Genomic DNA, 8,581 nt, shown 5'->3' on the forward strand with positions numbered 1-8,581 from the left:
GATTTTTAATTTCTGCCTGATTAGCTCTAAATTCTGTAGTCATGAAGTCTCTTGAGTCCTTTATACTTTTTTCTAGAGCCACCAGTAGCTGTATAATAGTGCTTCTGAATTGGCTTTCTGACATTGAATTGTAATCCAGATTTTGTAACTCTGTGGGAGAGAGGACTGTTTCTGATTCTTTCTTTTGAGGTGAGGTTTTCCTTCTAGTCATTTTGCTCAGTGCAGAGTGGCCAAAAGCAAGTTGTATTGGGAAAAAGAGAAAAAGAGAGGAGAGAAAGAAGGAAAGAAAAGAGAAAGAGAAAAAAAAGGTAAGAAAAAAAACGAAAAAAAAAAGAAGAAAAAGAGAAAGAAAAAGAAAGGAGAAAAAAAGGGGGTGGGGGAAGGAAACAAATCAAAAAGCAAAACAAAACAAAAACAAAACAAAACAAAACAAAAATAATAAAAGAACCACAGGGGAGTATCTTCTGATTCTGTGTACTTTAAGTCCCTTGGCTTCTCCTGGACGTTGTCAGTCTAGCTGGTGTTCTGGGGGAGGGGCCTGTTGTGCTGATTTTCAGGTGTTAGCAGTTGGGGGAGCTGCTGTGCCCCTGCCTGGTGCAGGGCTCAGTGGGGGTTGTTTACCCCGTGAGGCCGCAGGAGCAACAACCCTAGTGGCGGGGCCAGCTCTGTAGCCCTGGATTCAGCTCCGGCAGGAACTCCGGAGGTCTCCCTCTGCAGGACCTGGAGGCTCCGGGGCGGGGCCGCTGATCTGCTCAGCTCGGGGCAGGAGCGTCCTTGCTGTCCTGGGCCCTCCCGGCCTCTGCCTGTCCCGGGGGAGGCCGGATCCTGGGCTGTGTCCCGGCGCCCAGTGCTACGGGGCCTGCGCTGTTGGATTCGCGCTCCCGGGCCGCGCAGCCCCCTCCGCGGAGCTGCCGCCCAAGCCCCTCCGAGCTGCTCCTGGAACCGCGCAGGCCCCTCCGCACAGAGCCTCTTCCTCTGCCCGAGCCCCTTCAGCTGCTCCGTGTCCCGCCGTGTCCCGCCGTGCGCGCTGCAGCCCTTAGGGAGCTCGGCGCACTCTCCTGGGTGCGCAGTTGCTGTTACTGTCCCCGGGAGCCCGAGGGCATCCCCGCCCTCCTGGGTCCTGCTCCAACTCCCTGGAGCCCCTTTCCGCCCGGGAAGGTCGGTGCAGCTCCTGCTCCTCCGGGACGGGGCTCTCCTGTCCTGGGGACACTCGCCCCGGCCTCAGCCCGGCTCCTCGCGGGGCCCCTCCCCCCTGGAGGCCTTTGTTTCTTTATTTCTTTTTCCCCGTCTTCCTACCTTGATAGAAGTGCGAACTCTTCTCACTGTTGCATTCCAGCTGGTCTCTCTTTAAATCTCAGGCCGAATTCATAGATTTTCAGGATAATTTGAAGGTTTTCTAGGTAGTTTGGTGGAGACAGGTGATTTGGAGACCCTACTCTTCCGCCATCTTGCTCCTCCCCCAGGAATTCTTCTTATAATTTATCCTTTTCAAGAGGGTCTGCTTCACTCCGTTGTAATTACAGTCACATGTGTGTTATTATGTTTCATACATATTTATGTCTGTATCTATTTACAGTGGTACAATGATGATTCCTCTCCTCTTCCTTTTCTCTGAACTGCCCCCCTGGAGCCCCCTATATTCCTGTCTTTGATATCTTTAGCCATGGCATCTGCCCTATGGATCCTCAGATGCTGCTGCTTATTTAAAAAAATCAAGTCTCATGCTCTGGGTAAAAGGCTTCACACCTATTAGACATGTTATACACTTCAATGGGTCAGGGGTGGTGGTGTTATTTCTTCTTCTTTTTCCCATATGTAACACATTCAACTCAAATTCAAATATGAGCAGGCCATTGGTTTTAGGGGCTGTGGATACAAATTGATAGTTGTTAAAATTAGAAAGGCTGGCAATCTTGCCTAAGCTTTGAGTTCTATGTTGCTAGAATCTAAAACTCCTTTGTTTTCTCTTATTAATACTACCTCAATTGTTGTGGATGCTTTTCACCCTCCCTGATAATATGAACTCCAGGGGGGTGGTCTGTAGACTTTTTGCCTACTCCACAAACATGGCAGCTAGATGGCTTTTGGTAGTACAGCCAGTGCTTAACTTTAGAGAGAAGTACACTCCCTGCAAGTTGCTAGAGAAATCCAAAGGATTATCTCCTTTCATTTCGGGCTGAGACTCTACATGGATCCTCTTCTTTTAGGGACACCATTGGGAGCCATCTTATTCAACAACCATAATGTACCACATTTTTTTGTTGCCCTAGTAATAAGAGCTTCTGTTCAGTATTTTGTAGAAAAAAAAAAGTTTTTTACAACAAATATTTAAATTACCTACATAAATATACAAGTGACATGTAATTTTATACAAAAGTTTTAGAAGCACATAGCAAGTTGTCTTGTTGAGCTAGGAATTATTGAGGATAGTGGGGATCTTGAAGTTGAGACTACATGACTATCTGTAAGGGGCATTGTAGTTGAGATTTCCACATGGAGTTGGAAGCTAGTCTAGCTAATCTCTAAGGTTCTTCCAACTCTAAGGTTTAATGTTCAAAAACCAATCCTCAAAGGGTGTATACCTCATGTTATATGACCCAGAGCTGAAATCTTAGGCTCTGGGGAACCTCTGCATATGTTTCAAATGTCTGGTATTCTCAGCATCCCTGGTACACATTCTGAACTCTGGGATAGTGTTAAAAGAATTTCAGGACTCTGCAAATACACTATTCCTAGGTAGGCTACATCTTCATATTCCCCATTGTCCTTAGTATACTCACACACATAGTAGGAATAGAATGGATGATGGTTGTATCTGAATTTTCAGATCTAAAAATGTACCAGAATACCTACTTTCTGCCTTCCCTGAAATTCATGATGGCATGGTAATGACTCTCTGGCCAGGTCATATTCATTGGCCTGGGCAACTTACCCCTCTATCATGGCATTCTTTAGGGTGGCATGAACCCAGCATCATACAGAGGAAGAAGTCATGAAGGAAATCATATCATGTGCTTCCACTCAACCTCTCTTCATATTTGTACTTAGAGTAAAATAAGATTCCCATGTACATTGGAGATAACATTCCATTTAGGAAATAAAATTAAAAAAATATGTTGGATTAAGGAGGCGTAGTCCAATTATTTCACACTAGAGATAACTGTAGATGCTATGAGATTATTTTTTTGTTTTAAAATCTCAATAGTTTTAGTGCTTATGAAGCTAATTACTTCTCCCTCACTATCTATTTTCCCTTGTGCAAAGAGACCCGGACTATTTTAAATTCACAATGCCACAGAGAAAACTCTGTCTGAAATTCATTATTGATTTTTTATTCAGTTGCTAGGACATTGAGTTCTTTCCAGCTAAGCTCCTAGGTTACACCACTTACCAGTAAACATAGTGATAACTTGAGTTTTTTCAGATAGAATATGGTTTGGTGGAAAGGTAGGTAGAACAGGGATGAAACAGATGAATGGCCAGTAAATGGAAGAATAGTTAGCACTGGAGAGAATGGCTCACTAGGTAGATGATGCTGATAGATTAGTGTTGGCATCTTAGAAAGGTCACCCTTTCCCAGCCTGAATTCTGTATCTACTGTCAAATAAGACAAAACAATGAGCTTTTGTTACTGAGAAGAGATAGGCTGGAAGATGTGGCTAATGATACTGGTCAAGAGCATTTTCCGATTTTGAATTCCAGAAATAACAGAGATCTCTCCTCCCAGAGGCAGGCAGTGCTGTATATGATCAGGCCGCTCCCCATAGGGTGTGTGGAGAGTCCTTTTATAGGAGCAAAAGAAGAACAAAATAGGATGTAGCTCATTTTCAGGAAGAAGAGAGGAGTCTGGGATCTCTGGGTGGCGCAGCGGTTTAGCGCCTGCCTTTAGCCCAGGGCGCGATCCTGGAGACCAGGGATCGAATCCCACGTCAGGCTCCCCGTGCATGGAGCCTGTTTCTCCCTCTGCCTATGTCTCTGCCTCTCTCTCTCTCTCTCTCTCTCTCTGTGACTATCATTAAAAAAAAGAAAAAAAAAAAAGAAGAGAGGAGTCTAATCAACTCCAGTTGTTTGCAAACCCATTAACTGTGTCACTCCACCTCTCATGAAAAGGAGTAGTAAAACACGGAGAGAGGGCGTTCCCGCCGCTCATCCAGAATTCTAAGGCTTTCTGCAGAGATTTGAAAAATGGCAACAAATGAAAGTATCAGCATCTTTAGTTCAGCATCCTTGGCTGTGGAGTATGTAGATTCACTTTTACTGAGAACCCTCTACAAGAACCATTTTAAAATGCTTGGAACTGGGCAGCCCAGGTGGCTCAGCAGTTTAGCACCTGCCTTCAGCCCAGGGCCTGATCCTGGAGACCCGGGATCGAGTCCCACGTCAGGCTCCTTGCATGGAGCCTGCTTCTCCCTCTGCCTGTGTCTCTGCCTCTCTCTCTGTGTCTCTCATGAATAAATAGATAAAATCTTTTAAAAAATGATTGGAACTATATGTTGAATAATTATACAAAGTTCCAGATTGCAACATGGGGATCCTTGATAGTTCATGAAGTTCTTTATTTCTTGTTCTGTTTACCTGGATTTTTGTTTCAATTTATACCTTTCATGAAAAAGTACAAAATTCAAAAGGATAAACCAGAAACATGGGAAAACCAATGGAAATGTTTTAAAGTACTTCTCTTTAATCACTTTTGTATCCAGCTTCCTTTGATCTGTGGAACTTATTATTTTACAGAGTATTTTAATATACCTTATGATTGGGAAAGAATGCCAAGATGGTATATGCTTTTAGCAAGATGTTTTGGCTGTGCAGTGATTGAGGATACCTGGCACTATTTCCTGCATAGGCTCTTGCATCACAAAAGAATATATAAATATATTCATAAAGTTCATCATGAGTTTCAGGCTGCATTTGGAATGGAAGCTGAATATGCACATCCTTTGGAAACTCTGATTCTTGGAACTGGATTTTTCATTGGAATCATGCTTTTATGTGATCATGTCATTCTCCTTTGGGCATGGGTGACCATTTGTTTGATAGAAACTATTGATGTCTATAGTGGCTATGACATTCCCCTGAACACTTTAAATCTGATCTCTTTCTATGCTGGTTCTTGGCATCATGATTTCCACCACATGAACTTCATCGGAAACTATGCTTCCACATTTACATGGTGGGATAGAATTTTTGGAACAGACTCTCAATTTACTGCCTATAATGAAAAGATGAAGAGGATTGAGAAAAAGATGCAATAAATATCTCATCTCCATCATCCTGAAAGCACACACCTTCCTGAATTGAAGTGAATAGTTAACATTGCTTCTGCAGAGCAGAAATAAACATGTGTCTTGGCTGCTAAGTGATACAAAGAACATTACCAACCTTTAATTATCTTCCTAGCGGGAACTTTTTCTACTTTACATAAAAGTTCTGTATGTGTAGAAATAAGTAAATCTATAACGAAGTATGATTTTCATGAGGAGGTTGTAAAGGCCGTGTTGCTAACCTTACAGAAAGGTTCTAAGTAATGGAAAAAGTATCAGTCTGTCTTTCCCCCGTAACACCAAAGGCCTGAAGCTAAGATTGTCTTTAAAATCTTGTAAATATATAGTGGCCATTTCAGTATCTCTTAGCAGGGTGTTGGCCTCATATTGAACTTTATACATTTTCTAGAATTTGCCTAAACATCCAAGTATCATGGGTCGAACTGTATTGATCGACAGTGAGAGTGAGGCGGCCAAATCCGGAATAGCCCGCCCCAAGAACTTCCACTCTGGTCCTGAGCTGACTGGTTTGGGGGTGATTCTCCTTCTTTGAGAAGCCCTTTTGGATGGCAATGTGCTACTGGTATCTATAAATTAAGGCGTTTTCGAATTGTCATAAATGGGATATTTTAGTCTAAAGGATTTCAGGTTACTTGAATTTTTTTTTTTAAAAAATGAGCTTTATTTCTGCTATTTACCCTTTCATTTTTGTATATCAAGTTTTCATTATACTTAAAACTGTATCTTGAAACATTGTGAACTGACTTGCTGTATTTGCACTTTGAACTATTGAAATAAATGTGATTTTTTTTTTTTTGAAAAAAAAGACGGAGAGAGGCCAAGTGCATCACAGTGACGGCCATTTCTCTACATGATAGGAAACATAAGGAGTAAATAACAAACATTTCACATACCCCTTAAGTCCAGGGTGAGCTTTTAGGGAGAAAATTAGTGATTAGAAGTGACCATAAAATACTAGCTATTTGTGCTGTTTGAGAAACACTCTTAGCAAGATCCACAACGTTCTGTTACTTCAACCTACAATTACTTATCTGAATCCACTTAGCTCAGTAATTCAGAATTATATACTACAGTGATGGAAAATAAAGGCCTGATCATATTTAAATAATCCTTAAGATGTAGAATCTACCTTGCCCAGGGTAATTTTAGCACATACATGATGACTACTTTTGCCCATCTTTTTTTTTAATTTTTTTATTTATTTATGATAGTCATACAGAGAGAGAGAGAGAGAGAGAGAGAGAGAGAGGCAGAGACACAGGCAGAGGGAGAAGCAGGCTCCATGCACAGGGAGCCCGACGTGGGATTCGATCCCGGGTCTCCAGGATCGCGCCCTGGGCCAAAGGCAGGCGCCAAACCGCTGCGCCACCCAGGGATCCCCCTACTTTTGCCCATCTTAATAAGGGATCCAAGGCCCAGAGTGGAAATAAGACATCAGTATGCATAGAAAGAGGCTGCCAGTGATAATGGATTCCAAGTATCTAAGAAACTTGTATAATTAATAGCTGAATTCCTCTGAGACTGATCCTTTATTGACAAGCACATGGGTGGGCCAAGTTGTCTTTTGAATTTTATAACAACAGTCATCTATCCTAGAGGTGGATAGGAAATAAATATTTTTCATTACTCTAAGAGAGCAGCCTCATCAACGAGACAAAACAATAATCTTCTCTATCAATCACTTTTCATAGATGGACAACTCAGTTTTGGGCTTAGAATTGTGAAAGAAGGGATCCCTGGGTGGCGCAGCGGTTTAGCGCCTGCCTTTGGCCCAGGGCGCAATCTTGGAGACCCGGGATCGAATCCCACGTCGGACTCCCGGTGCATGGAGCCTGCTTCTCCCTCTGCCTGTGTCTCTGCCTCTCTCTCTCTCTTTGTGTGACTATCACAAATTAAAAAAAAATGGTTTAAAAAAAAAGAATTGTGAAAGAAGATGTTGGAATGAACTGCAAACAACACAATAAAGGTTTAATAATAGTGCATGAATTGTCAGTCAAACTCCATCAACATTTTTAGGATGAGTTCTGGCTGGAAGCTATTACTTTTAACATGGTTATTTTCAAATTTTAAATTAAAAACATATTTCCTCAATTACTGCACACAATTATCATTTGCATTATTCCTCTGCAGGTTTAAAATGCTGTATGCAATGTAAACATAATTCAGCTAGAGATAAAACTGATATTGATATCAAGCAAAGGCTAGTTTATAGTAGAACACACATATTATGTGCCTTGCCCTGAGTCTGATCTTCTCCACAATGACTAAGGCTCTTCCTTCTTAGATTAGATCAAACTCCCAAACGGAACAAATGGAAAAGTCTAGGAGCTTTCTTTTGATTACTACAGAAACTCTAATAAAGACAAACCATTGATGAGAGAAGCAATTAACAACATCACTATTAGTTGAAATGGAATTATACTCTCCCTCCAAAACTCCGACACTCTGTGAGGAAATAATAATAACGTAACAACAACAAAAGGTTAGCTTTAATGTTGGTAATTAACAGCTGATGTTAACATTTTACTTATTTATTTTTAAAAATATTTTATTTATGTATTCATGAGAGAGAGGCAGAGGCATAGGCAGAGGGAGAAGCAGGCCTCCCGCAGGGAGGCTGATGTGGGACTAGATCCCGGATCCCAGGATCACTCCCTGTGCCAAAGGCAGATGCTTAACCGCTGAGCCACCCAGGCATCCCTGATGTTAACATTTTAAAACATTAATTACCTTCCAGAGTCTCTAGAACAATCAAATCAAAACTGAATACAAAGGGCATTTATGTGAAAGCAAATGGTTTTCCATGTAGTTAGATATATAGTTTTCTGAGTGCTGTGATTTATTGGGTACAATAAATGTATTTTCTCCACGGATGACTAAAATTCCACTCTTCCTTGGTTGTAAGAACTCCCTTTTTGGCTTTTTATTTTCCATTAATCTATAAAGGCAACAAATATTTATTGAATGCTGACTGTTCCAGACAGTGTACAGGTTGCTGGGGTTACAAAGATGAATAAGAGCCATTCTCCACCCTCAGGTAGTAAAAATACTCCTCAGAGGAGTATCTTTAAGTCCTTACCACCTAAGTGAGAATTAATTTTATCGATCCCTTCCTGCAAGAGACACTGGGGGATGAAAAGGTAGTTGGAGAGTACTAGTGTTCTGGATTTGAAAAGACAGGGAAAGGGAGAATTTTGAAAGGAGAGTTTGGAATGCAATTCCCATTAACATTAATGCAGGCTTTTCCTTGGAGTCATTGATCCCGTTCAACTTTATCAGGAATAAAATCTAAACAT

The 8,581-nt window shown here is 41.6% G+C and overlaps 1 pseudogene; it reads left to right on the plus strand.

Annotated features, from left to right (window-relative positions):
* The first annotated feature begins 4,146 nt into the window (after window positions 1-4,146).
* On the plus strand, window positions 4,147-5,255 carry LOC112649303 (methylsterol monooxygenase 1-like; annotated as a pseudogene).
* The last annotated feature ends 3,326 nt before the right edge of the window (window positions 5,256-8,581 follow it).

The sequence above is a fragment of the Canis lupus genome, chromosome X (genome assembly GCF_003254725.2).
Source record: "Canis lupus dingo isolate Sandy chromosome X, ASM325472v2, whole genome shotgun sequence".
NCBI classification, from domain to species: Eukaryota; Metazoa; Chordata; class Mammalia; order Carnivora; family Canidae; genus Canis; species Canis lupus.